The following is a 27,240-nucleotide window of genomic DNA, read 5'->3' as shown; positions in this document are numbered from 1 at the left end:
TTTGTAGACTTTTGGATAGTAGCCATTCTGACTGGCGTGAAATGGTACCTCATTGTGGTTTTGATTTGCATTTCTCTGATAATGAGTGATGTTGAGTATCTTTTCATGTGTTTAAACAAAAAATTTTGTGGCACCTATAAGTAAATACATCTCCAGAGCCAAAGAAGCCTTTCTTTTTAAAAAATTTATTTATTTTTGGCTGCACTGGGTCTTTGTTGCTGCACTTGGACTTTCTCTAGATGTGGTGAGCAGGGGACACTCTCTAATTGCAGTGGGTGGGATTCTCATTGCAGTGGCTTCTCTTGTTGCGGAATGTGGGTTCTAGGCGTGCTCCGGCTTCAGTAGTTGTGGCACTTGGGCTTAGCTGCTCAGGAGCATGTAGGATCTTCTTAGACCAGGGATCAAACTTGTGCCCCTTGCATTGGCAGTCGGATTCCTAACCACTGGAACACCAGAGAAGTACCAGCCATTCTTATTCAATTAACTATGATCGAAGATTTAAAAAAAATTTTTTTTTTTTAGTTTAAAAGTCTTTCTACAATACCTTGGTATTATATAACATTTCATGAAAATCTGTTTATGGATATAGCATTTAAAAAAAATCCCAAATGAACAGAAAGACTTAAAAGTTAGATATTTAATCATAAAGGAGTTTTGATAATCCACACTAAAAATATTTTTAAAAGCTTTTAGCCACAGTATAACCCCAAATAAGTCTTCTCAACTCAGTTATCAAGCAATCAAAAGGGAAACATTTTGTCCCACATAATGGTGATATTAACCATGTGATTTGGATTAAAGATAAATCCAATTTAACATCATAATTACTGGAATTCTTCTAGACAGCATGTTCTTCAGAGATACTTAAAGAACCTTCAGTGGCATGTTTTCTATACCATAGGGGGGAAAAAAAATCTCAAACATCTTCTGTGTTGGGTAAAATAATAACAATTGTTTCCTGAATCCATGTGAATGATTTCCTTTTCTTAAAAAAGACATTTAAATCTGCATCCTCCACTGCACACTGAATGTCAGGAATAAGGTGAGGCTCTATTCATGGAGATGGCTACAAAGCTAAAATACTTTAATTCTTGCAAAATGTTAAAAATCTGCCCTTCAAATAAAATGAAAGTAACTTATCAATTATATGCTGTACTGAAACTCAGATAATATTCTCTCTGTAATTATTAGGTAGTAATCTCTCCTAGTGGAGAAGGCAATGGCAGCCCACTCCAGTACTCTTGCCTGGAAAATCCCATGGACGGAGGAGCCTGATAGGCTGCAGTCCATGGGGTCGCGAAGAGTCGGATGCTACTGAGCGACTTCACTTTCACTTTTCACTTTCATGCATTGGAGAAGGAAATGACAACCCACTCCAGTGTTCTTGCCTGGAGAATCCCAGGGACGGCGGAGCTTGGTGGGCTGCCATCTATGGGGTCGCACAGAGTCGGACATGACTGAAGCAACTTAGCAGCAGCAGCAGCAGCAGCAATCTCTCTTAGATCTTAAAATTAGAGAGCAGATGGAGAGATTTCTATAAACCTAAAAATGTCAAATGATAATAAATAGAAGCTCAAGTATCCCACTTCCATCTCTGGTTCTGAGTAACAGGCAATTTTCAGAAAATGTGGTTCCCCTGTCCACCCTGTTCCTTGGAGTGGGTAAGGCAATTTAAAAAATATCATGAACTGTTGGTGTATTGTATTGAGGAAGTCCCAGAAAATATAGCACAAAATATAAACAAAAGTAGAACAAAATATTTGGTGGAATTTCTTTGAGCTTTTCAACATGGACACAATTGGGTTTGCTCAGGTATATGTGCAGACAGGAAGTTAAGAGGTTATGGATAACAGGGCAATGGGTGAATAGATCAATTTCTTGGAATTTCTGTAGCACCAAGCAAGTCTTAATAGCTCTCAGTTCAGTTCAGTCACTCAGTCATGTCTGACTCTTTGTGAACCCATGGACTGCAGCACACCAGGCCTCCCTGTCCATCACAAACTCCCAGAGCTTGCTCAAACTCATGTCCATCAAGTTGGTGATGCCATCAACCCATCTCATCCCCTGTCGTCCCCTTCTCCTCCTGCCTTCAATCTTTCCCAGCATCAAGGTCTTTTCCAAAGAGTCAGTTCTTTCTTTGAAAGTTTTTTTCAGGTGGCCAAAGAATTGGAGCTTCAGTTTTGGCAACAGTCCTTCCAATGAACACCCAGGACTGATCTCCTTTAGGATGGACTGGTTTGATCTCCTTGCTGTCTAAGGGACTCTCAAGAGTCTTCACCAACATCATAGCTCAAAAGCATCAATTCTTCAGCGTTCAGCTTTCTTTATGGTTCAACTCTCACATCCATACATGACTACTGGAAAAACCAGAGCCTTGACTATATGGACTTTTGTTGGCAAAGTAACGTCTCTGCTTTTTAATATACTGTCTAATTTGTGAAAAAAATAAATTTTAGTTTCAGATATATTTGTAATTGACTCAGAAGCTCTCTCTTTGATTTAGTTCCCCCAATATCATACTTTTTAGTCACACAAAAATGAGTATTTTTTTCAGTTACTAATGATCTGCTTGGCAGGAATTGGGACAGTATGGTGGTGGTGGTGGTGGTTTAGTCACTAAGTCGTGTCCAACTCTTTCGAACCCATGGACTCTAGCCTGCCAGACTTCTCTGTCCATAGGATTCTCCAGGCAAGAATACTGGAGTGGGTCGCCATTTCCTTCTCCATGGGACAATACGAAGACTTGGTAAATTGCTTAGTGGAATGAGTTTTATCACAACCTCTAGACTGTCTAAGATAAACTCCCACCATGTTTTCCTCTGCTGGATGGAGACAAAGTTCAAGAATGTGAACTTGTTAGATCAGGTTTTTTGCTGGTCTACAATGAATTATGATCACTGTAACTAGTAAAGAAAAGGACTAATAATAGCTGACTCTATAGAAATAGTTTAGAAATAAGTATCTTATAAGGTCTACAGAAGGTGTCTCAACTTCAGAGCAGTTACTGTAGGTTACTGGTAAAATCGATTTGACTTTTATTTGGAAAACTGTTGGGAAAATATACTATTAGGCATTAGAATGGTTAGAGTTAATTTTTCTAAAGAATAAATAGCTTTGAGGTCATTAAGAGAGGTTGAAGAAACTGAGACATCATAAAAATAGGTGAAGTGTTCAAAGTCAGTTGGTTAGAAGCCCAGACTAAAGCAAAGAATTCCAGGACTCATGTTCTTGTTGGGGGAAAGGGTCTGATTGATCTGAGAGCCACAAAATAGGCTAATTGAACATATAATGCATAGATATTCAGATGCCTGCACCTCACTCCTCTAAACGTCTCAGACTTAGCTGCTATTTTGAAATGAGTGAAATTACTGGACTAAACCAATGCTATATATAACTCTACAAGATGTTGGTATCCCAGGACTGCACTGATAAGTCTAGCAGGAGAGATGACTCTTCAAATATCTCAGGAACTGGTCAAGTAGATAGTGAACAAATATGCTATTTTCATGGAACAAGTATTTGTTGTGTACCTACTAAGTGTCAGGCCCTTTTAGGCACAGAGGTACAAGAAAGAACTTTGCTATTACTTTCTAAAATTCAACAGCTTCTCACTGGCAGGCAGAGGCAGAACATGGGATATTTTGAGAATGGTGAATTAAATAACGGAAAATCTTTAAATCTAAGTTGGGGAAAAATCTAATTTTGAGATGTTTGACAAGAAGTCATTGGGCCCCATGAACTGACAACTAAGCAGAAGGGGAAAATGGCTTTAGTTGTAGTCAGTTTTTCTCTTTGTCTTGAAGAGCCTCTTATGCAAACCTGTCATTTGAGCTATAAAAATATGGTCAATAAACCAAGGGACAATTTAGGTGGCATTAATGACTTTATTACCAATCTCTTACAAAAATCAATAAACATGTACTTTTTAACCATCCCCTGAGGTGACTTCTTGCCACCACCAGTTATTGTTAGACTGGGGAATGTTTAAAGGTGTGGTGAACAGAACCATTTTTTCTGTGTGATTAGAAACTGTGCCGTGCAACTTCGAGAACTTTCTCAAGTAGCCAGTTCATTGGTTCTCTAATAGTGCTTTTTGATTTATAAAGTTTATTCTCTGAAATAAGTTAAAAAGCTGTCCTCTGTTATAAACATCTGTGGTCATAGTAAAGTCTAGTCCATCAGCCCTGACAAGAAGATTTTTTTTTTCTTGTAGAGTATCCAGCATTATCCAATGTCTCAACAGACTTCGTCAAGATAGATCAATTTACATAATCTCCAATTCATAAGGGCAGAAGTTTCATGCTCTAAGAAACACTAAAAAGTTGCAATAGTTTCAGTTAGGAGTAACTAAAGAGAGTTGCTACCTGTTTCTTGGGGAAAGGAGTTAATCCTGGTTATTTTATATTGGGATGGGGAAAAATGCAAGGTCTTTTCTTATTAAAAACATTTTATTTGTAATTAAAAAGTTATGTGTGTCCCTTGGAGAAGGAAATGGCAACCCACTCCAGTACTCTTGCCTGGAAAATCCCATGGACCGAGGATACTGGTAGGCTACAATGGAGTCGCATTCACGAGCGACTTCACTTTCACTTTCCTGTGTCCCTTACAGAAAAATCACAAAATAGAACTAAGCAGACAGAGAAAAATCACCCACAACTCCAATTACCGAGCCCTAGTTAACATCTTGGTTTCTGCGTCCAGTCTTTTCTACCTCTCCACATACCAATTTTCTTTGTGATGTCACCGGGCCTCCAAAACTTCTCATTGTTTCAGGTCATCCTACAACATTTCCTAATGGCGTGTAACTGCAAAGGTATATCATTGACTTTAAGGGCACAGTAGGCAGGAGAAAAATTTCTTCTTCTGAATTTAATAGATTACGCCCCCTCATCCCTAAAAGCCGTTCTTTAAATCTCGAAATGACCTCTGACCAGGTGGATTTTGGTGTTGGCGTGTGCGACACTTACAGATAGGGACAATCCTGCTTGGGGTTCCCACCGACAGCATCGCAATAGGACCCCAGAGCCCACCAGGTTCCCAGTGTCGGAACATCACCTCGTTTCCCCTCCGTGGCAGGCCAGCGGTTTGGGGAAGCGCTCTGCGAACCTAGGGGCCCCATTCCCCAAGACAGTGCATTCCCTCCCCTCTTCACATAGCAGACCCGAGCTCTGCGACAGCTCGGCCGGCGGCCCCCTTTGCCCCCGAAATCTCCCAGCACCTAACGCCTGGCCAGAGACCCAAGATGTGCCCTGTGGAGCCCGTGCCTGCCCAACCTCGGTGCCGCGCTGCGCGGCGGCCGAACCAGAGCCGCGCGGGGCCGCGCCGTCCCCGAGTGATGACGCGCTTCCTGCCCTCCCGGCGCTCCCGGGCCGTGCGCTCGCGCTCGCCCTCGGCTCTTGTTCCGCGCCTGGAGCCAGCGGCGGCGGCAGCGGCTGGGGCGGCTGCGGGAGCGGAGCGGTCGCTGGGCGCGCTGGGGGACGCCGGCTGCACTCCGAGGCAGGCGCTCTGCAATGAGACAGTAAATGCATCCCCCGGTAAGGCGCACGGCTCACTCGGGTTTTCCTCTTCCTCCAGCTGCATGCACGTTGCATGAATTTCTCGTGTCTTTTCCCTCCCCTTTACAGAAGGAAAATGTGGGTGGTTTTCCCTTTCCTTTTGCATCTGGTGAGTGATGCCAACGCAGAAAAAACCTCGCAAAGCTCCCAACTTTGATGTTCTAAGGAGCTTTTTGCAGGAAAATAAAAATAAAAATAAAATTAATGCACCTGTCTATTGCACATGTATGTTTCACTGCACTGAACCCGAGCGCGGCGGTTTGCAAACAGCCTCACAGCCGGCTCCCGAGAGCGGATTCCTAGCCGTGGGCAGCTGGTCCCCTGCGGGGCTCCCCCTGGGTTTCCGGTAACTGGGCTTTGAAAAGCGGCCCCGCCTGCCTGGAGTGTCCCCTTGGCCCCGGCCGGGCCCCCGCGCCGGGAGAGTTGGCGCGGGCGGAGCGGCTTCGTTCCAGCACTGGTCGCCCCGACTCCAGCGCCACTTTGCAAACAAGTCTTTCGCTGGGCTCTGGGCAAAGACAGCCGGCCGGTGCGGAGCTCCTTTCCCAGTCCCGGACTCTCAGACCTGCCGATTCCACGATTCTGTTTTACTTGGCAATCTCGCCACAAGCAAACTGCTGGAAACTGGGGGACCAAGAGCGAGGGGGAGAATTGGGATTCAGTGCTGCCGCTGGCCTCGCGCTGGACCTGGGGCGCCCTATCCTTCCTTGGCCCCAGGAGCTGAAATTTCGCCCCCGTCGGGAGCCGGGGGTCCCGGACACCCTCATTTCGTGATTCCCCAAAAGGGACCGAGGAGCGACGTTCGAGGGCGCCATATTTTCAGTGGGTCTTGCCTACCGAGGGGAGTGGGCGAACAGCTGGTGGGCCGGGGGGAGAGCGCGGCGCCCCGGCAGGAGGGGCTGGAGAGGTTTTCCCCGGGAAAGTTTGCGCTCCCAGGCCGGCACGGAGGTGGCTTCGCAGGGCGCGCACCGCGCCTGTCCCCACAAGGGCGCGCGGGCTGCAGCGTGTCGCCAGGCCGGCCCGCCGGGGTTGAGGGCCGAGAGCCGCCGTCAGAGACTGCGCGCTCTGTTCGCCTCGGTCCACGGTCCCGCCGAGACGCAGCAGTCGGGCTCCGAGGCGCAAGGAACACGCCCCTCTCCTGCGGCCGCGGCCGCCGGGGCGCTCCGCTGGAGCCGTGCGCTTGACCGCTTTCCCCGGCCGGGCGCCGGTGCGGACCGTCTTGCCGGCGCCAGGAGCCTCCTGGGCGCCCCTCAGAGCGCGGGAGCTCACTCCCCGTGTAGACGAGGAGCCCCGGTTATCGTCCGTGGTTTGCGGTGACCCCCGTGGAGGAAGACAAGCCCGAGCCTCCTCTCGCCTGTCTGGCTGCGGCCGCGACAGCAGCAGCGCCCGCGGCTGCGTGCTCGGCTCTCGCCGCGGTGCCAGCTGGAGGAGGCGAGGTCAGGGGGACATTTCCAGAAGTTGGGGTTTCAGGGGGATGCGTGGGGAAACTTGGATTTTTGCTGCCCGTGAAGAACCCAGGTGACTTGGGGAAAGGAGATTGATTCAGAATGCCTGTCTAGTGGTGAAAACTAACCTCTGGCTATTTCTAGACGATGAGAGAGGGGAATGAGCGGAAGTGTTGGTGTTGTCCGAGACGCATTTAAAGATGCGAGAGTAGGGGGGTGTTCTGGAGAACTGGACCCCCAGATATAATAAACTACAAGCAGCTTGGTGCTCCAAATGCCACTGAACTTTGGCTCCTGATAGAACGCGGGGTGCTGAGTGGTGACATTAGTCAGGTTGAGCGCTGTTCTCCCTTTTTCAGAGCTTGGAGTTGGCGACTTCCCGGAAGGGGGGCGGTGAGGAAATCTTTACTTTTGAGATAGATTGTGATCTCTGCTTTGTGAAGGGGCAGGGGAAGGGCGAGTTGGCTGACCTACAGTTCGCTGGCAGGAACGTGCCAGCCTTTCTCCTTGGCGAGAGAAATGATGCCATAGTATTGAGGTCATGTCAGCACTATGGGGCTTCATCATTGGAAAGGCTTCAAGGGATGGTTGAGAGCATGTGGGGGAGGGGGCAGGCTTTCATCTCAGAGATGTGCCCTGTGATGTCAGGATTTAGGCTGCTCTTACGTCTGTTCGCCTCAGTAAATACTTATCCAGTGAGAATGTCAGGCATTGAATTTCCAACATTTTATCTTCCTTGTTGGCTGATTTGGAGTATCTATGCAAAAACCCGGGAAGGGCCTTGGATGTGACAAGACACATGGCCTTAAGAGAGGAGGGATATCTGCAGAAATGCTAATTTTGTTTTCACTGAGCCCTAGAACTGTGGAGAACAACCTGAGCCTAAGATACATTTTTCTAGAATTAGCATAATTAATTTAGGAGAGAATCAAATTAGTTGCTGAAAGCCTCCATCCCTTTTGTAAACTTCCCAGTCGTAGAAATGGTACCTGGAATCAGAAAACACAGAGCTCCTCAGATTGGGGAAGTCCTTGGATTCTCTCTGCCTTTGTGCCCACTCAGGACATCAAGGAGTACTGAAGAATTATTAGAGTTTCTGTTTTTGGCATTGATGTGCTTTTACCTCCAAAGGGAAAGTGCACTTTTAAAACTTGGCCCTGTTCATTGAGTTATTGGGGATATTCTTTATAGGCATAGGTTTATTTATATGGGTTTTGAATTCACCTACTGTTAAATCTACTTGTTTGAGGATTTTCAAACAGTATTCCCTAAAGTATTTTTAAGCAAAGTCAGGTTTTAGAAAGAGGTGTGTGTGTGTGTTATTTGCTTTAGTCCAGTTTCTTTTATAGCTCAAATTATACTGATTCCCCCATTCTTCCTCCCTCTGTTACCAGCAGATCATTTGTTTCCAAGAGCAGTTAAGGATGGTTATAGGTGGTGAACAATTTAAATTTTTACCAACTGCTCAGCAAAAAAAAAAAAGTCTAAAGATGTATTTATTCATCTTAGTATTGTGCTTTATAACTATATATATCACATATTTTTGTGCATGTACTAAACATTACATAATAAAAATCTAAAAGAAGTATTCTCAATAAAGCTAAAATTAAAAATTAAAAAAGTTTTATTATAAACCCTTGTACCTTCATTCCTAAGTTTACTACCTCAATATTGTTTTTTTTAATGCCTCTCTTAACAAAGTGTTACAAATTGTGCCTCTTGCCTGATTCTTATTATAACTTCTTGGCTTGATCAAAGTTCCTGCAATTTTTTCCTATTAAGATTTTATAACTTCAAGAGGTTAGAAATGCCTATTCATTTTGGAGAATTGCCTGTCAAGTTACTATGTGGTGTGTGTGTTGTGGTGTGTGTGTGGCATGCTCAGACTCTTGGGACAGTGTCTAAAACTTGTGATCTCTGACATTACTACTCCAGAACTTTTGAGTCATAATGTTTTCTTGGAAGTTTGAGGTGGTGAATTAGCCAATACAGGAAGTACTAAAAAAGAGTTAAGTAATTCAAAGTTATTTTTATGGGTTAAAAAAAAAATTAAAGACAAGAAGGAAAACTTAATAAGCAGGACCAGAATTACAGCTTAACATATACCCAACTGGTGCCTTTTTAATTACAGTACTTTCCCCCAGAACTTTTTAATCCTATTACTCTTATACTTAATAAGGAGACTAGTTAAAATATAAGCCAAACAGAACTATTACAAATGATGGGGATAAATGCTGGGTATAACCAGATGTTTTGTCTAAAGTTAAAAGAGTTAAGGAATCTGAACTCTATCAAATTCCCCCTGTAGGCTGTCCTCAATCCCCTTCTTCAATAACCGGGAAATTTTCAAAGGCAAAAAAATCTTGGATGGCAGTGGAGACAAAACAAGAAAAGAACAAAATGTTTAGGGTAGACTTCACCTGTCTGTTGACCAAGCCTGTGGCTTAGTGGCAGGTGTCACTTGGTTTTGAGAGCCTTTGTTTATGTACCACCCAGAGCTATGAATCAAGACGGCCTTTTGGCCACCCTTTCATAGTGGATTGTTAGAGTCAGTGCTAGGACAATGTTTTGTTTCTCCGTTAACCAACAATTAAATTTCATCCAAAGTGATGTTGTTCTGAATATGTAGAACAGTAAGTGAATATTTGTATTTCCCTTTTAATCTTTTAGCTGCACTCCTAACAAAGAAAATTTTCTAAGTCTGCCATTCACCTATTCAGTGATTGTTTTTGAGGATTTATTGTGTACTTAGACATCTTCTGGCCTCTCCCCACACACCCAGTCCCTAGAGCATGATCTTTTATACTTTATGCATCTTGTAGATTGGGGGGTGGGGGAGGGCAATAGTGTGAGATTAAACAGTACTTGAAGGACAACATGATCAAAGATATGCGAAGGATGTGAACAGGCAATTCTCAAGGGGTACAAATGGTCATAAACATGTGAAAAGATTCTCAAAGCACATCATGGTCAGGGAAATGCAAATTAAAAAGCCAAGAACTGTTAGTTTTCTGTTCATCCAGTTACTGCGTGTTTTAAAGGTTGGTAACATCCTCTGTTAGGTGGTTTGGGGGCAACCCTCAGACTCTCCGTGGGAGTCTGAATGGGCGCAACCTTGTGGGAAAGGAGACAGTTTCAGTGAAAATTTGGAATGTGTTTATTTGTGTAAGCAGTCGCATATTTGGAATCCTTTCTTACAAAAGTAGAAACAGCATGTAGGGATCTGTGTATGAGGATGTTTGTTGCCAGATTACTACAAAATAAGCTAGAAGCAGTATGAGTTCCCATCAGTAGGATGAATATATAGGGTCCATATATATATATGGATCCTCTCATCCATATGTAGAGAGATTATTTTGTGAAGGATGTCTATGATATATTACATGTAAATAAAATCAAGTTGCCAAATATCATATGTGGTATGATACTATTTCTGATTTAAAAAAGAAGCCCTATGTGTATGACCTTGAAGAAACATATGGAAGGACACATAAAACCTAATATTGTTTAAAATTAGCTGTGGGGCAGAGGGGTGATTAACTTGCTCCCTGTACACATGAATGGTTTACTTGCCTAAACATGCAGGCTTTTTTAATATGAAAACATTTAAAAATATTATTTGGTTAATGAATAGGAAATTTGTGTGGAACCATCTTAGAAACAAAAACTGGGCAGTATTCTTTTTTTTTTTTTTTCTGTTCCCTTCTGCAGCAATCTCTTGTCGCTTTGGAAACTTTCAATTATCTTCTAAAATTCTGAGATTTCCCAACTTTAAGTGAAATCCTTCAGTATAAGCCTTGGCTTCCAGAAGAGCTATTTACCTTTATCTCCCAAGAGGGTGATGATAAGAGTTTGTGAAACCCTTTTCTTTGACTTTCTTTGATCCCATTCTGAAGGTAGAGGGGAGGTCTTCTGGCCAACTGGAGAGTCTTCCAGGACTTCAAGGCAGCATGTCCTCAAACTTGGTTTTCCTGAGCCAGAGAGAGAGAGAGAGAGAGAGAGAGAGAGAGAGAGAGAGAGAGAGAGAGAGAGGAGTGTGTTAGTTGCTTAGTCATGTAGGACTCTTTGCAACCCCATGGATTGTAGCCCGCCAGGGTTCTCTGTCCGTGGAATTCTCCAGACAAGAATGCTGGAGTGAGTAGCCATTCTTTTCTCCAGGGCATCTTCCCGATCCAAAGATTGAACCCGGATCTCCTGCATTGCAGGCAGATTCTTTACTATCTGAGCCACCAGGGAAGCCCAGAGAGTTGCTGCTAAATGATTCTTCTGGCATTTGAATCCCGGTCTCCATCTAAACTATCTTTAGCTTAGCTGATTGCTCTACCTGTGTACCATTTTCAGTTCTGCCTCTAGATGTGATTTTTGAAAGTTGGTAGTATTTGAGTTCTTGGCAGTCACTACCAAAAAAATGAAACTTTCAAAAGCAGTGGAACCTCCATTCACATTTTAAAAAGTACCTATCACATGACTCTGAATGCTGGTGGGTCACTCAGAATCTCAACCACTTGGAAGCCAGGGCTGTGCTGCAAATTTGAAAACCGTGCTTTATATTCAGTGGTTTCCAGGTGTGAATGCCTCAAAATCCCCTGGACAGTGAAGGTGTTATTTACTCAGTCATGTCTGACTCTTTAAGACCCTATGGACTAGAGCCCACCAGGCTTCCCCATCTGTGGGAAGGATATATCTAGGCAAGGATACTGGAGTGGGTAGCCATTCCCTTCTCCAGGAGATCTTTCCAAATCAGGGATTGAAAGCAGGTCTCCTGCATTGCAGGCAGGAGATGGTGATTCTTCACCATCAGAATCATCTGGAGGACTTGTTAAAACCCACTTTGTTGAGCCACAGTTTTAAATTCTGTAAGTCTTGGGTGGGGCCTGATAATTTGCATTTTTAACAAGTTCCCAGGTGACACTGATCTTCCTGGTCCTGGACCATACTTTCCAAACCACTGGTGTAGGGGAACAGCTTCCTGTGTTTTGCAGCTCTGGTGTTCTTGTCCAGCCAGTGCTCTAGCCTTTCATGGATGAAAGTTACAATGCCAATCAAGGCAAATTAACTCAGTTTTATCAGTTTCACCGAGCTGAGAAGAAGAATTATTTGAGTTACTTTACTGAACTGTTGTCTGTATCCATTGTAGGTGTTTGGGGATGTAATGATGTTTCATACATGGATGTGTGGTTAATCAACAGTGAAAGTCAAAGCTCGGGTTTATTTTAAATATTCTGTAATGGATTCTTATGGGAAAGCAGAGAAGTCTATTAGTCTCTGGTTCCTGTGTTTTTTGTTTTTCATCATACACGCTTGAAGGGTGGACCTCTTCTGTAGGGTTCTCCACTCTGGCCACGTGTTGGGATCACTTGGGGATGTTGATTTAGTTGATCTGGATGGGGTCTGGACATTGGTGGGTAAGTTCTCTAGGTAATTCTAATATGTACCTGGGGTAGAGAACATGCATCTACAGTCCTCAGGGTCACTTTGACTCATTCTTTGAAGATGGTATTCATCTGGACCACAGTTCTTTCTCTGATCAACATTTTTGGTAACTTGGGCATCTATATAGATTGTCCACCCAACTCAGTCCTTTGACCAACCCTCTTTTAGTTATCCTTTCTTCTGTCTACTTCAGCCATCCCTCCCACAGTTATCCTTAGGCTGCTGGTTCTCAGCAGTTTTGCCACCCAGAGGCTATTTGGCAATGTCTAGAGATATTTTAGGGCTTTCCAGGTAGCTCAGTGATGAAAAATCTGCCTGCCAATCCGGGAGACGCAGGAGACTTGGGTTCAGTCCCTGGGTCAGGAAGATTCCCTGGAGGAGGAAATGGCAACCCACTCCAGTATTCTTGCCGGGAAAATCCCATGGCCAAAGAAGCCTGGCGGGCTACAGTCCACAGGGTCTCAAAGAGCCGGACACGACTGAGCAGCTGAGCACACAGGCATGCAGAGACGTTTTTGTCCCAACTTGAGGGGACACAGAAGTGCGGTGGGTATTCAGTGAGTGGAGGCCTGGGATGTTGCCAAACACTGTATAATGCACTCCCCCACTAGCCCCCCGCCCCCCGCCCCGCCCACATACATAGAGAATTACTGGTCTAAAATGTAAGCAGTGACATGATAGAGAAAACTTGCCCTGGTGTCATGGGGTAAACCCCAATTTATAGGAGAAATACATCTTATGTGATGACCCAATGCAAATATACATACCACTGAACCCAGTTTCACAAAACAGTGCTTACCCTTACTAGGTGTAATGTAGTCACATACTTTTTATTTTGTCTCATTAAAAAAAAAATTGCTGGTCATGACCGGCTAAATTGATTTTATTACCCACTAAACTTGCAATCACAAGTGTAGACCTTATCATTACCAGTAACTGTACCTCAATCAAAATCTTGACAAGCATTCCCGTCTGACTCTCACCTTTTCTCTTTCGCCTTATTCCTGTTATTACCCAAGTGCACCCAGCCTGCACCCTCCAAGGGGCTCTGACCTGGTGATCCTTCCACTTCTTTATCATCTGTCACCCTTATTATCTCTTCCCACTATGCCCCACCCCCAGCCCCCACCCCAAGGTGCTTGCCTATGCCCCCCAACTTCTTTGACTGTTTCTCCCTTCATCTTACTTTCCTAGGAAAACCCCATCCTCTGTCCACTCTGCTCCTGCCTCAGGCTGATGAACCTGGCTGGAAAAAACCAGCCAACTGCATCGTCTCACTTTTTATTTATGACCATAAACCTCCAGACGGACTCTTGGCACTGCAGAGCCCACTGTGTTTCTGTCCCCACCTCACTGGCAGCTGATGACTTGGCTTATTTCACTGAGAGAAAGGAAGCAATTAGGAAGTAGTTTCATCATTTCCTCATGCTGAATCTGCTAGCCTACCTGCCACATAGCACTGGAGCCTGCTCTCTGTTGACATGCAAGGCTCTCACTCGTGCGTGAATCTTCTTTCCCTTCTGCACCATCAGCTTTCTCCCTCTGATGGATCGTCTCCATGAGAAACATACTGTAGTCTCTCTCATCTTGAGGGGAAAAGTACCACCAACAGAACTCTCTTAGCTCAATATCCCTCTTGACGGTTCTCCCAATTCCTCTATTCTCCCTTGGAGTCAGTATCTTCCAGAAGAACTGTCATACATTCTGCTCCATTTTCCTCTCTCATTCTCTCTTGAACCCACCCAGTTTGGCTTCTGTGCCACCCCCTCACCGAAAGCACACCTCTTCAGGTACCAGGGATGCCTAGTGGCCAGCGCTCAGCCGTCGTTGCCTGCAGCCTCTCGGCAGCAGGTAGCCAGCTCTCTCTTTGGCTGTCTTCACTTGGCTTCTGCACCACAGCCCTCACCTGGTTTTCCTCCTACACTCAGGCTGTTCCAACTCCTGCTCTGCTGCTGGATCTCCTCCTCCTGGCTTCTGAAGGTAGGGGCTGCTCTCTCACACTTCACTTGACTTGGGAGTCTGCTCCAGTATCACCTCCTTAGAGGTCTTCCTGACACCCCCGGTCCCTGCTCCCAGCTTCTTCCTTGTTTTCCTATCATGTATCATTCCCTACTAACAGGCATACCTAGGAGATAGTGTAGCTTCCATCCCAGACCATTGCAATAAAGTGAATATCAAAGTGAGTCATACACAGTTTTTGGTTTCCTAGAGTATATTTATACTATACTATAGTCAGTTATAGTAGATAGGCTATGTGTAGTACATTATAGTAAATAGGCTTCCCTGGTGTCTCAGATCGTAAAGAATCTGCCTGCAGTGTAGGAGACCTGAGTTCGATCCCTGGGTTGGGAAGATCCCATGGAGAAGAAAATGGCAAGCCACTCCAGTATTCTTGCCTGGAGAATTCTATGACAGAGGAGCTTGGCTGCAGTCCATGGGGTCGCAAAGAGGCAGACATGACTGAACTACTGACACTTTCACTTTCATAGTTTATTAAGTGTGCAGTAGCATTGCATCTAAAAAACACCAATGTACATATCTTAATTAAAAATGACTTTATTGCAAAAAAGTGCTAACTGTCCTCTGAGTCTTAAGAAAGTCATATTTTTTTTGCTGGTGGAGGAGGGTCTTGCCTTGATGTTGATGGCTGCTAACCTATTTGGGATGGCTGAAGGTTGGAGTGGTTGTGACCGTATCTTAAAATAAGACAACAATGAAGTTTGCCACGTTGCTTTTGACTCTTCCTTTCATGAATGATTTCTGTAGTAGGCAGTGCTGTTTGATAGCATTTTACCCATAGTAGAACTTCTTTCAGAATTGGAGTCAGTTCTCTTAAACCATGCTGCTGCTTTTTCAGCTGAGTTTATATCATATTCTGAATCCTTTGTTGTCATTTCAATGACCTTTATAGCATATTTACGAGGAGCAGATGCCATCTCAGGAAACCACTTTCTTTGCTCATGCATAAGAAGCAGTTCCTCATTCATTCAAGTTTTCTCATGAAATCAAAGCAATTCATTCACATCTTCAGGCTCAACTTCAAATTCTAGTTCTCTTGCTGTTTCCACCACATCTGCAGTTACTTCCTCCACTGAAACCTTGAACCCTCAAAGTCATCCATGAGAGTTGGAATCAGCTTCTTTTAGATTCCTATTAATGTTGTTGTTTTGACCTCTTGCCATGAATCATGAGTGTTCTTAATGGTATTTAGACTGGTGTATTCTTTCCAAAAGGTTTTCGATTTGTTTTGCCCAGATTTATCAGAGGAATCACTGTCTATGCCATCTGCAGCCTTATACAATGCATTTCTTAAAGAATAAGACTTAATAGTTGAAATGACTCCTTGATCCATGGGCTACAGAATGGATGTAAACATGAAAAACACTCACATTATTGTACATTTCCATCAGAGCTCTTGGATGACCAGGTGCATTGTCAATGAGCAGTAATATTTGAAAAGAAATTTTTTTGTTTTTTTTTTGTGGGCAGTAGGTCTCAAAAGTGGGTTTAAAATATTGAGTAAGCTGTGTTGTAAACTGGGTGTGCTGTAATCCAGGCTTTGTTGCTACATTTACAGAGCACAGGCAGAATAGCTTGAATCTTTTTAAGGGCCCTAGGATTTTTAGAATGGTAACTGAGTATTGGCTTCAACTCCAAGTCATCCTCTGCATTAGCCCCTAAAAAGAGAGTCAACCTGTCCTTTGCAGAGCCAGGCATTGACTTTTCCTCTCTAGCTATGAAAGTCTTAGATGACATCTTCTTCCAGTATGACTGTTTTATCTACATTGAAAAATTTTCAATGTTTAGTGTAGCCGCCTTCATTAATGGTTTTAGCTAGATCTTCTGGATATCTTGTTGCAGCTTTTGCATCAGTACTTGCTGCCTCACTTTGCACTTTTATGTTATGGAGACAGCTTTTTCCCTTGAACCTCACTAACCAATTTCTGCTAGCTTCAAGCTTTTCTCCTACAGCTTCCTCATCTCTCTCAGCCTTCTTGGAATGGAGGAGAGTTAGGGCCTTGCTTTGAATTAGGCTTTGGCTGAAAGGAATGTTGTGGCTGGCTTGATCTTCTATCCAGACTGATAAAACTTTCTCCATGTCAGCAATAAAGCTGTTTCCCTTTCATATCATTTGTCTGTTCTCTGAAGTAGTACTTTCAATTTCCCTTAAGAACTTTTCCTTTGCACTCATTCACAGCTTGGCTGTTTGGCTCAAGAGACCACGCTTTTGGCCTCTCTGGGCTTTAGACATTCCTTCCTCACTCAGCTTAATCATTTCAAGCTTCTGATTTAAAGTGAGAGATGTGTGACTCTTCCTTTCACTTGAACACTTATAGGCTTTTGTAGGCTTATTAATTGGCCTAATTTCAGTATTGTGTCTCAGGAAATAGAGAAGCTGGAGGAGAAGGAGAGAGACGGGGAGCTGCTGGTTGGCGTAGTAGCCAGAACACAAACATTAAGTTCGTCATCTTATTTGGGTGCACTTCATGGTGCCTGCCAAACAGTTACAATTGTTACATCAAAGATCAATGATCACACATCACCTTAACAAATATAATTATATCAAAAAGTTTGAAATATTGTGAGAATTACCAAAATGTGACGCAGAGACAGGAAATGAGCAAATGTTTTTGGAAAGGTGGTCCTGATAGGCTTGCTCACCACAAGGTTGCCACAGACATTCAATTTGTAAAAATAGTGGCACCTGCAAAGCTCAGTAAAGCCAAGTGCAGTAACATGAGATCTGCCTGTATTACATACATGATTCATTCCTTGCCTTTCTCATGGCACTAGAATGTAAGCTAGTGAGAGAAACCATCCATGGCACTCTGTCCACAAGAGTCAAACAACATTTGGCACATGGTAGATCATCAACAACAAATTTTTTTTATTGAAATGTAATTGATTTACAGTGTTGTGTTAATTTCTGCTATACATCTAAGTCATTCAGTTATACACATACATACACACACACGCACATTTTTTTCCATATTCTTTTCCATTATGGTTTATCTTAGGATATTGACTATAGTTCCCTGAGCTGTGTGGTAGGACCTTGTTTATCCATCCTATTTGTACTGGTTTGTATCTGCTAATCTCAGACTTTCAGTCCACTCCCCCTGCCCACCCCCCCCATCTCCCACTTGGCAGCTACAAGTCTGTTCTTTGTGAGTCAGTCTCTGTTTTGTAGATAGGTTCATTCAACAAAAAAATGTGAGTAATTGGTGAGGAAAACTTGTTGATTATAGAGTTAGCCTTGTGTGAGGAAAAATTATTGTTTTCCATATTGGAGTCAAGGAAGAGAGTAGTGTTGAGGTAGAAAAGCAGCGTCTCTTGGGGACAGTATTTCTCAGGTCATGTGCTGAGAGTTAGGGAGTTCAAGCACTGAAGGAATGAAGCCTGTCCTTATTAAATACTTGTTGAGTGGTGGAAGGCACCTGCTGAGGACAGCTAGACCGAGACAAATGGCTGCCTCTCGCTTTTATCTCTGAAGAGGGGCTCTTAAGTGGTCTGCTTGCTAACTTGCCGCTGGGTTGAAGACGTAAGTTCACTTGTCTTAAGTGTTTATCATTGACCTCAATGTTCTGGTGAATTGTTTTGGTTCATCACTCGTCCCCAGAGTCCACTCGACCACACGGAAAGACGTCTCTTTTTTCCTCACACAGTGTGTGAGGCCCTCACAGGGTGAATTCCTGCAGATGGGTGAAGTGTTCTGTGCTTCCCTCTGCACTGCTCTCTCAGCTTCCAGACTGTGTGTTTAAATCAAGGCCCTGTCCTCCCTCTCTATTTGCATGCCTCACGACTGCCCATTTAATTACTTGGCATCCGTGTCCAGGACCTAGTTTGATGTAAGTGGAGATATTTCCTGAGTGTAGCCTGAGGTCATGCATGGCAAATCTTCCAAGAAGAGTGTGGCTTATTCCTGGGTTTGAGAGATTACATCAAGGGCACTTTAAGAGGCTTAATTTTCTCCTTGAAGGGCTGCGCCTTGGGCTTAGCATCTGTCACTCCTGGGCCCTCCCCACGGGGTGAAGGAGCTCTTCCTGTGGGTAAGATGTCAGCCACGGCAGCCTGACGTGCACCACGAAGCCCTTGGGTCTAGTACTTCCAGGAAGAAAGAGTGATGTCTTTGTGGGACATCTTTATTTTTATTATCAGTGTTTTATATTTATTTATTTATTTTTAAAAGGGAGCTCGAGTGGTTCTTAGTCAGCCTTTCTCTTTGACAGGGAAAGAACTGAGTCCCAGAGAATGTGACTAACTGGGCTCACTTGGCACAACTAGCTCTGAATTCCCACCCTCCTGAAAACCACAGCCTCCATTTTCTGGGATGTCAGGGTGGACCCTCACTTTAATTCATGACTATGATTCTAGGCTCTAGGCGTGTATCATAATCACCAGGGGGGACTTCCCTGGTGGTCCAGTGGCTAAGACTCTGTGCTCCCAATGCAGGGGACCTGGATTTGATCCCTAGTCAAGGAACTAGATCCCACATACTGCAACTGAAAGATCACGCGTAGTGCAATGGAAATTGGAGATGCCTGGGGCTGCAACTAAGGCCCAGCACAGCCAAATACACAAATAAATATTTTTAAAAACAATCACCAGGAAAGCTTCTTAAGCATGCTGATTGTGCTAGTTCCCAGACTCCCCTTGATTTGGGATCTTGGCAAGCGGGACCTGGACACTGTTTCCAGTAGTCATGTATGGATGTAAGAGTTGGACCATAAAGAAGGCTGAGCACCAAAGAATTGATGCTTTCAAATTGTGGTGTTGGAGAAGACTCTTGAGAGTCCCTTGGACATTAAGGAGATCAAACCAGTCAATCCTAAAGGAAATCAATCCTGAATATTTATTGGAAGGACTGTTGCTGAAGCTGAAGCTGCATTACTTTGGCCACCTGATGCCAAGAGCCAACTCATTAGAAATGACCTTGATACTGGGAACGATTGAGGGCAGGAGGAGAAGGGGGCGACAAAGGATGAGATGGTTGGATGGTATTATCGATTCAATGGACATGAGTTTGAGCAAACTCCAGGAGATGGTGAAGGACAGGGAGGCCTGGAGTGCTGTAGTCCTTGGGGTCGCAAAGTGTTGGACATGACTAAGCCACTGAACAACAAAGGGAGGCTCCTAGGAGAGGGTGCCCAGGAAGGGTGTGAAGGGGGTAAAAGCAGCCAGGGCCTTGGTGATAGCTGCTCAGCAGGGTTGATGCTTGCCAGCCTTTCACTCTAGACAGACATGGCTTCTTCCTGGGGCTGCGTAATCATTTCAACCAGGCCAATCCACTCTTCTCTCTCCCACACTCCCTCTGCTTACTGACTATGACCTTGTGGGGTTCTGGTTGTAATGCATATTAGCAGGACTGTATATTTTCTTTGGGAGCATTTCCCAGTGTGTTTTGCTACTTAGGCAAGAATGAAAGCTGTGTTCGGTTTGAGAGGATCATGTCCTGAGGGCTTTTATGGGTCCTCTTGTTTAGGGTCTCTGGGTGCCTGCATGTTGAAGGTGACTTACCAGCTCTCAGACCACTGGAAGTGAAAAGCTGTCCATAGGTGCTGATGGAAGAAAAGGGGGAGTGTGTTGGCTGTGCAAGGTGGGTTTGCACCATTTTATAAGAATGAAAAATCACTTGCTTGCTCTCAGGCTGGTGAACTTCCAGAAGTGTTAGAGCTCTGAGTTTGTGACAGTTGCTACAGGTCCCAGACTGTGATGCCTGTCCCCCAAGAGTGGGTGTCTGATGGTCCTGACAAATAGAGTCTATATAATTTTATGGATATACCTAATGAAGATATGAGAACAAGCCCTGTGGAATCTGAGATGCATAAGTGGCCAAATGTCCCTCATGAGAAGAGCCAGAGAAGGACACTTTGCTCTTGGATTGGAACTTGACAGATTGAGTTTGTTAAGGACCCCTCATCACCACAGGCTAGTGGCTTCAACAGCAGAAATTTACTGTCGCAGTTTCAGAAGCTAGCAGTTGGAGATCAAGGTGCTGGCAAGAGTTGGTTCCTACTGAGAGCTATGTTCAGTTCATCTCAGTTGCTCAGTTGTGTCTGACTCTTTGTGACCCCATGGACTGCAGCACACCAGGCCTTCCTGTCCGTCACCAACTCCTGGAGTTTACTCAAACTCATGTCCATTGAGTCGGTGATGCCATCCAATCATCTCATCCTCTGTCGTCCTCTTCTCCTCCCACCTTCAATCTTTCCCAGCATCAGGGTATTTTCAAATGAGTCACATCAGGTGGCCAAAGTATTGGAGTTTCAGCTTCAACATCAGTCCTTCCAATGAATATTCAGTACTGATTTCCCTTAGGAAGGACTGGTTGGATTTCCTTGCAGTCCAAGGGACTCTCAAGCGTCCTCTCCAACACCACAGTTCAAAAGCATCAATTCTTCGGTGCTCAGCTTTCTTTATAGTTCAACTCTCACATCCATACATGACTACTGGAAAAACCATAGCTTTGATTAGATGGAGCTTTGTTGGCAAAATAATGTCTCTGCTTTTTAATATGCTGTCTAGGTTGGTCATAACTTTCCTTCCAAGGAGTAAGTGTCTTTTAATTTCATGGCTGCAGTCACCATCTGCAGTGATTTTGGAGCCCCCCAAAATAAAGTCAGCCACTGTTTCCACTGTTCCCCATCTATTTGCCATGAAGTGATGGGACTGGATGCCATGATCTTAGTTTTCTGAATGTTGAGCTTTAAGTCAACTTTTTCACTCTCCCCTTTCACTTTCATCAAGAGGGTCTTTTGTTCTTCTGCTTTCTGCCATAAGCGTGGTGTCATCTGCATGTCTGAGGTTATTGATATTTCTCCCGGCAATCTTGATTCCAGCGTGTGCTTCATCCAGCCTAGCATTTCTCATGATGTAGTGTGAGTATAAGTTAAATAAGCAGGGTGACAATATACAGTCTTGACATACTCCTTTTCCTATTTAGAACCAGTCTGTTGTTCCTTGACCAGTTCTAACTGTTGTTTTGAGGAAGCATCAATTTCAGGCTTCTCTCCTTGGTTTGTTAATGGCCATCTTGTCCCTAGGCAGCTCTGTTTTTGTGTCCAGATTTCCTTTTTATCGAATAAGGACATGAGTCACAACAGGTAAGAGAGTGAAAATAAAAGTGTTAGTCGCTCAGTCCTGTTCGACTCTTTGTGACCCCATGGACTGTAGCCCGCCAGGCTCCTCTGTCCAGGCAAGAACACTGGAATGTGTTGCCATTCCCTTCTCCAGGGGATCTTCCCAACCCAGGGATTGAACCTGTGTCTTCTGCATTGCAGGCGGATTCTTTACTGTCTGAGCCACCAGGGGAGCCTAGGGCCCACTGATAACAGTTTCATTTTAACTTAATCACCTCTATAAAGACTCTATTTCCAAATAAGGTCATATTCTAAAGTTCTGGGGGTTAGGACTCCAACATTTTCTTTTCTACTGACTGCACTGCGCAACATGTGGGATCTAGTTTCCAGACCAAGGATTGAACCTCCACTGCCTGCATTGGAAGTGCACAGTCTTAGCCACTGGACCTCCCTTTTTTTTCTTTTTTTTTAAAGGAAGCCCGAGTGGTTCTAGGTCAGCCTTTCTCTTTGACAGGGAAAGAACTGTCAGGGAAGACTCCAGGGAAGTCCCTAGCATTTCTTTTTTCATGGGATGCAATTCAAGGCGTAACACATTGTTAGACAGACTTGTTTCTGAGAGTCTGCCTCTGACATGGAATGGTTGTTACTGAAGTTACCTCTTTAGGCTAAGGGACCCTCGTCTGTCATTCTGTACCTGATAGTTTCATTTACCTACACCTGGGACTTTATATTTTCCTAAGGTCTTGTCTGTATTTTCTGCCATCAGAACAGCCATGGCAGGCAGGAATTATTTCTACTTTGAGGAAATTGATACGTTCCAAGGTTTACACACTAAACACTGGGTACATTTGTTTCAAGTTCAGATTTTCTCCCTGTATCTTAGATGTCTCCCATAACACTGGTGATTTCTCAAGTCTTGGTATGCATAAGAATCTCTTGGGAAACTCGTTGAAAATACAGATTTAGGAGACTGTGGAATGCTGCTGAACAAGAAGCTGAGGTTACAAGTAAGGAAGGAGTATTTTTATTGTTTCCGGGCCCTTCCCTGGCAGTCCAGTGGTTAACACTCCATGCTTCTACTGCAGAAAGTACGGGTTTGATCCCTGGTCGGGAAACTAAGATTGCGCATGCCGTATGGTGCAGCCACACACAGAGAAGTATTTTTATTGTTTGCCCTGGAGATTTTTTGATGCAATGCAATATGTGAGGACAAGTGCACTGTACCATGGATGTAGTTTTGGCAGGGAGGGAACCCACCAGCACTATCAAGTTCTCATTTTTCTGTTGGTGGCTTGCATGGCAGGCCCTAGGAGACATCCCGAGAAGGTGCTCCTGGAACTGGGGTGCTTTGAGCCTAGAACCTGCCACCATACTGACGAGGAGGGGCTCTGGCTGCCAGCCTGTGCCGTCTCTCACCTAATGGAAGGCAAATCTGTCTTGAACCTCCTGTGCTGTGCAGATGCACCTTGCAACACCGTGGGGAGCGGGTGAGAGAGAAATTGTTGCCTTTGTGGAAACAAATAAGCATTGCATGCATTATCAAGGCAAAAATAGAGCTGGCAGGAGGACAAGAAAAACTTTGTGACTGTTAAGTATTCATCGTTATAAAATGGATTCACAGGAAATAAAGTGTGGTGACCCATGCCCAGTACAGAAGAAACATCTAGAGAAAGTTTTGAAACCTGGGTTTCTAGGCTCTACCCCTAGAGATTTTTTTTCTAAAGTGGGTTTCAAAAATTCTGAGATACTAGTCTGGGGACCACAGAACTGGCAAGCCAGTATTAATGAAATATTGTCACTGTGTAGTTCATCTGTTGATACTACAATGACATTCTCTCTGAATCACAAAAACATTCCTAAGTCTTGGCCATTAGCCTGTATACTCAGGATCAGTGTTCAATATTTCACCAACTTGACTTTATTTTAATGACTGTATAACAAGACACATGCTCCCTTAGTGCATTTCTTAGATTGTGGTCCTTAGGTCAAGTATGATGAAAGTTACCCAGGAATAAGGTTAAAGGCTGAAGGTTAAATGCTGTAGTTGCCCAGGCCCCAGATATTCTAATTTGGTAGATCTGTGTGGGACCCAAGAATGGGGAGTTTTCATAATCAGGAGATTGTTAGGGATACTGAGGTTTCACTACCACTCAGCCTGGACTTGGAAAACCCTGTGGTTTTTACCAGAGTCCAGCCACATAGTAAGGTTAAAAACACTGTTAGAGACTTTGCTGGTGGTCCAGTGGTTAAGAATCCACCTGCCAATGCAGGAGACATGGGTTCGACCCCTGGTCTGGGAGGATCCACTTGCCATGGAGCAGCTAAGCCTGTATGCCACAGCTACTGAGCTGGTGCCCTACAGCCTGGGAACCTGTGACAAGAGAAGCCGCCGCAACGAGAAGGCCATGCCCTGCACCTGGAGAGTAGTCCCTGCTCCCCACAACTAGAGGAAGACCCGGGGTAGCCAACAATAAATACATAAAAATAAAATTAACAAAACAAACACTGTTAGATTGATTGTTTACAGTGGCATTTGTTGCCGTTTTCCGACTTGTAATTCTGTTTATGGTCGGAAGTTACCAGAACCTTGTTCTGCAGCTGGGATGTAATTTTAACAGATTCTTAAGAGTTCTAGTTGAATAATCACCTCCCTCCCTTTTGTACATAAGCTCATGCAATTTGTTTTAAGATACCTCTTAAAATGAAAGTTATGCTCCTTGTCTAGGTAAATTCCTTTGGAGCGTTGATAGTCATGTGAAATTTATTAGAGATTTTTGGAATGAATTCAAGGAGGCTTTGTGGTTTTAAACTGCACAAGTGGCTAAAGATGACCTATGGTAAAAATAGGTTTGTATTCTTGGGCTCCATTTGTATATTTTAAAAAAAGGTAAATACTTTCATATGAGCGGGGATGTTGTCAAGGGGAGGGACTCTCCCATTAGTAAAGGAAATTCAACTGCATTGAACATTATATCTTGGTAGTTTCCACTCCTTGCTTTGTAGATATATCTACAAATTGATTTTTTTCCCCCAAAGACAAGATTTTCCCTTCTAGGTTTTTCTTTCTGGCAGAATGGGAACCATTACTTTTAGAAAGAGAAGCTAGAGTTAATTTTGTGTCATCAAGCCATATGTGCCCTCTTTACTTTGTGTAACATATTCTTGAAAAGTTAGAGGTGAATAATCTATTTTTAACATTGCTGCAGGAACTGCATGTGTTTGTCAAAATCGATTGATCTCTACACTTAAAAAGGGTGAAATTTACTGTACATACTAATACTTAAATGAACCTGTCTCAAAAAAATGTGCCAGGGGAACTTGTCACTTTAACCATTCTTTTTGTGAGTTAATTTTTGAATTCAAGATGTTGTTTGTGATGCAAATGACTCCCCTGGGTTCGTCTTTGTTCCATACCTGTTTGAAAAGTGTTCTGTGTGCTTTGCCTTTGTTGGTGCTTAGTGGGGTGGGAGGGGTGGAGTTGGCACAGGACTGTGAGGGATGGCATTTACCTTCCACCCATTCTTTTTGTGTGTGTGGGCTGTACTGGGTCTTCACTGTTGCGCGGGCTTTTCTCTGGTTGCCGTGAGTGCGGGCTACTCTCCAGTGGTGGTGTGTGGGCTTCTCATTGTGATGGCTTCTCTTGTTGAGGAGCATGGTCTCTAGTCAAGTGGTCTTCAGTAGTTGCTCTGCAGCATGTGGGATCTTCCCAGATCAGGGATTGAACCCGTGTCTCCTGCACTGGCAGGAGGATTCTTTACCACTGAGCCACCTGGGAAATCCCCTCCCACCCATCTTGATCATTTTCATCTCAGTGCCATATTTAGTACATGGTGGAAGTTCACAAAGGTTTGGGGGATGAATAAAACCATCATGTTGATGGAGAAATCGAGGTTTGGTTCTGAGAGGCCAAGTGGCTTGTCCAGATGTGAGGCAGCATGGCTGAAATGGGAGAAGAATCCTTCATGCCTCTGACTCCCAGACCACTTGCCCTTCACCATCCTTTCTTCAACTTAGGTCTTGTAAATTTATATTTTATCAATTGGGGGTGTTTTAAACCTAGGTGTACCTGTAGCCTTGTAGAGTGGAGGCATTCTGTTATCATGGAGGAGCCCTGGCTTTGAAATCATTCATCAGTTTTGGCAAATCTTTTTCTGAGTGTCTCTAAGGTGCATGCATGGTGGATATGGTCCAGACCGGAGCCCTGCTTTCATGGAAAGCACAGTTTGGGAGGGTGTGTGTGAGCAGGAGGCATTAAAACAAATCAGAAGAGGGTCGTCAACTAAAAAAAAGATGCACTACACGAGAGTTTCAAGTTAAGTTTTATTTGGGTCAAAATGAGGACTGCAGCACTTCAGATAGTTCTGAGGAACTGCTCCAAAGAGGTCGTGGGGGAAGACTGATATATGTGATTTTGGTGAAGGGAAGTTCAATGCAATTAAGCACATATTTTACTTTTCTGCATCACAAAGAGCTGATACCATCATGAAGGTTTTTAGTGCTTTTCTAGATATGAGGAGATGCAAGGATTGGGATTATGAAGTCAGTTTCTGAAAACATCTATCTAAAGACCTGTTCCACCAGTTTCCCTGGAGCGCAGAGTGCCTCACCCTCCACCCTGAATTCCCTTCAGGGCATGTCGAACTTCAACAGCTGCAAGGCACAGGGTTTGATCTCCATAGGGGCGGATGGCAAATGCACTAGGCACGGGCCAATTTGTAGTTGGCAGGGTTGAGTATCACAAAGGGTTACATGTAGGAACCTAAAATATGGTGACCACTATTCAGAGTGTGACCTTGTGGAAGTCATCTAACCTCTGTAAGCGTCAGTGACCTCAATAAAACAGACGAATCAAGGATTTGTTGCAAAGATTCACTGAGATCATAAATGTAAAGCATACTATGCTTGCTTCTGGGCACACGGTAATTATCTGTAATTTGTTAGGGTGAGTAAATATGTTTGTATTTCTCACCACTGTGCTGCATTGGTTCTTGTAGACAACCTCAGAATGGGAGTTTGGAATGTTCATTTTTTTCTCTTGTGTTTTGGATCATCTGAAGAACGAGGGAGGAATGTATTGGAGGGCTGTGTTAGTTGGTTTTGCTCATTGACTAATGAGATTGAGGTGGGAGCAGCTCTTTCTAGCCAGGGAGCTGGGTTATGATCATAAGCGCACTGAGATAGTGCGTCCTTCCTGTGTCTGTCAGGGGCTGCAGAGCTCAGGCTGGACAAAGAGGATAATTTTCCAGGTGTGCCAAGACTTGGAAAGTTTGGGGGAGCACATCTCTAAATGTGCTCTCACCCTAACCCCCGGAAGCAGGAGCTAGGTTACTAGATTTTAAGTTCTCTTCTCACTGAAGAGAACAATGTAAAGGAAGTAAGGCCTGCTCCTGGCTGCCTGGGAGTTTTTAAATGAGAGATGCAGGACTTCCCTGGTGGTCTAGTGGTTAAGAATCCACCTGCCATGCAGTGGACACCGGTTCAATCCACGCTCTAGTAAGATTCGACATGCCGCAGAGCAACTAAGCTTGTGAGCCACAGCTACCGAGCCCGTGTGCCCCAGAGCCTGCAAACCACAACAGGAGAAGCCACTGCAATGAGAAGCTCATGCACTGCAGCTGGAGAGGAGGCCCCACTGGCTGTAACTAGAGAAAGCCCTCACAGAGCAGTGAAGACACAGCACAGCCAAAAATAAAGTAAAATGAGAGACGCAGACGATCTAGAGTTCCCAAA

General features: G+C 44.2%; 1 protein-coding gene across 3 annotated transcripts in view; it reads left to right on the top strand.

Moving 5' to 3' along the window:
- The first annotated feature begins 5,412 nt into the window (after positions 1-5,412).
- Positions 5,413-27,240, top strand: part of TLN2 (talin 2) — a 483,978-nt gene continuing 462,150 nt past the window's right edge. For 2 of the 3 annotated variants that reach the window (XM_065940303.1, XM_065940301.1), the window contains exon 1: positions 5,413-5,534. The gene's annotated coding sequence lies outside the window, so the exon portion shown is untranslated. Of the gene's footprint in view, positions 5,535-6,969; positions 6,989-27,240 lie in introns of those variants that run through there. The other variant, XM_065940302.1, reaches the window with a different exon arrangement.

Source organism: Muntiacus reevesi, chromosome 7 (assembly GCF_963930625.1).
Source record: "Muntiacus reevesi chromosome 7, mMunRee1.1, whole genome shotgun sequence".
Taxonomy (NCBI): Eukaryota; Metazoa; Chordata; class Mammalia; order Artiodactyla; family Cervidae; genus Muntiacus; species Muntiacus reevesi.
This window is presented reverse-complemented; position numbering and strand designations above follow the sequence as displayed.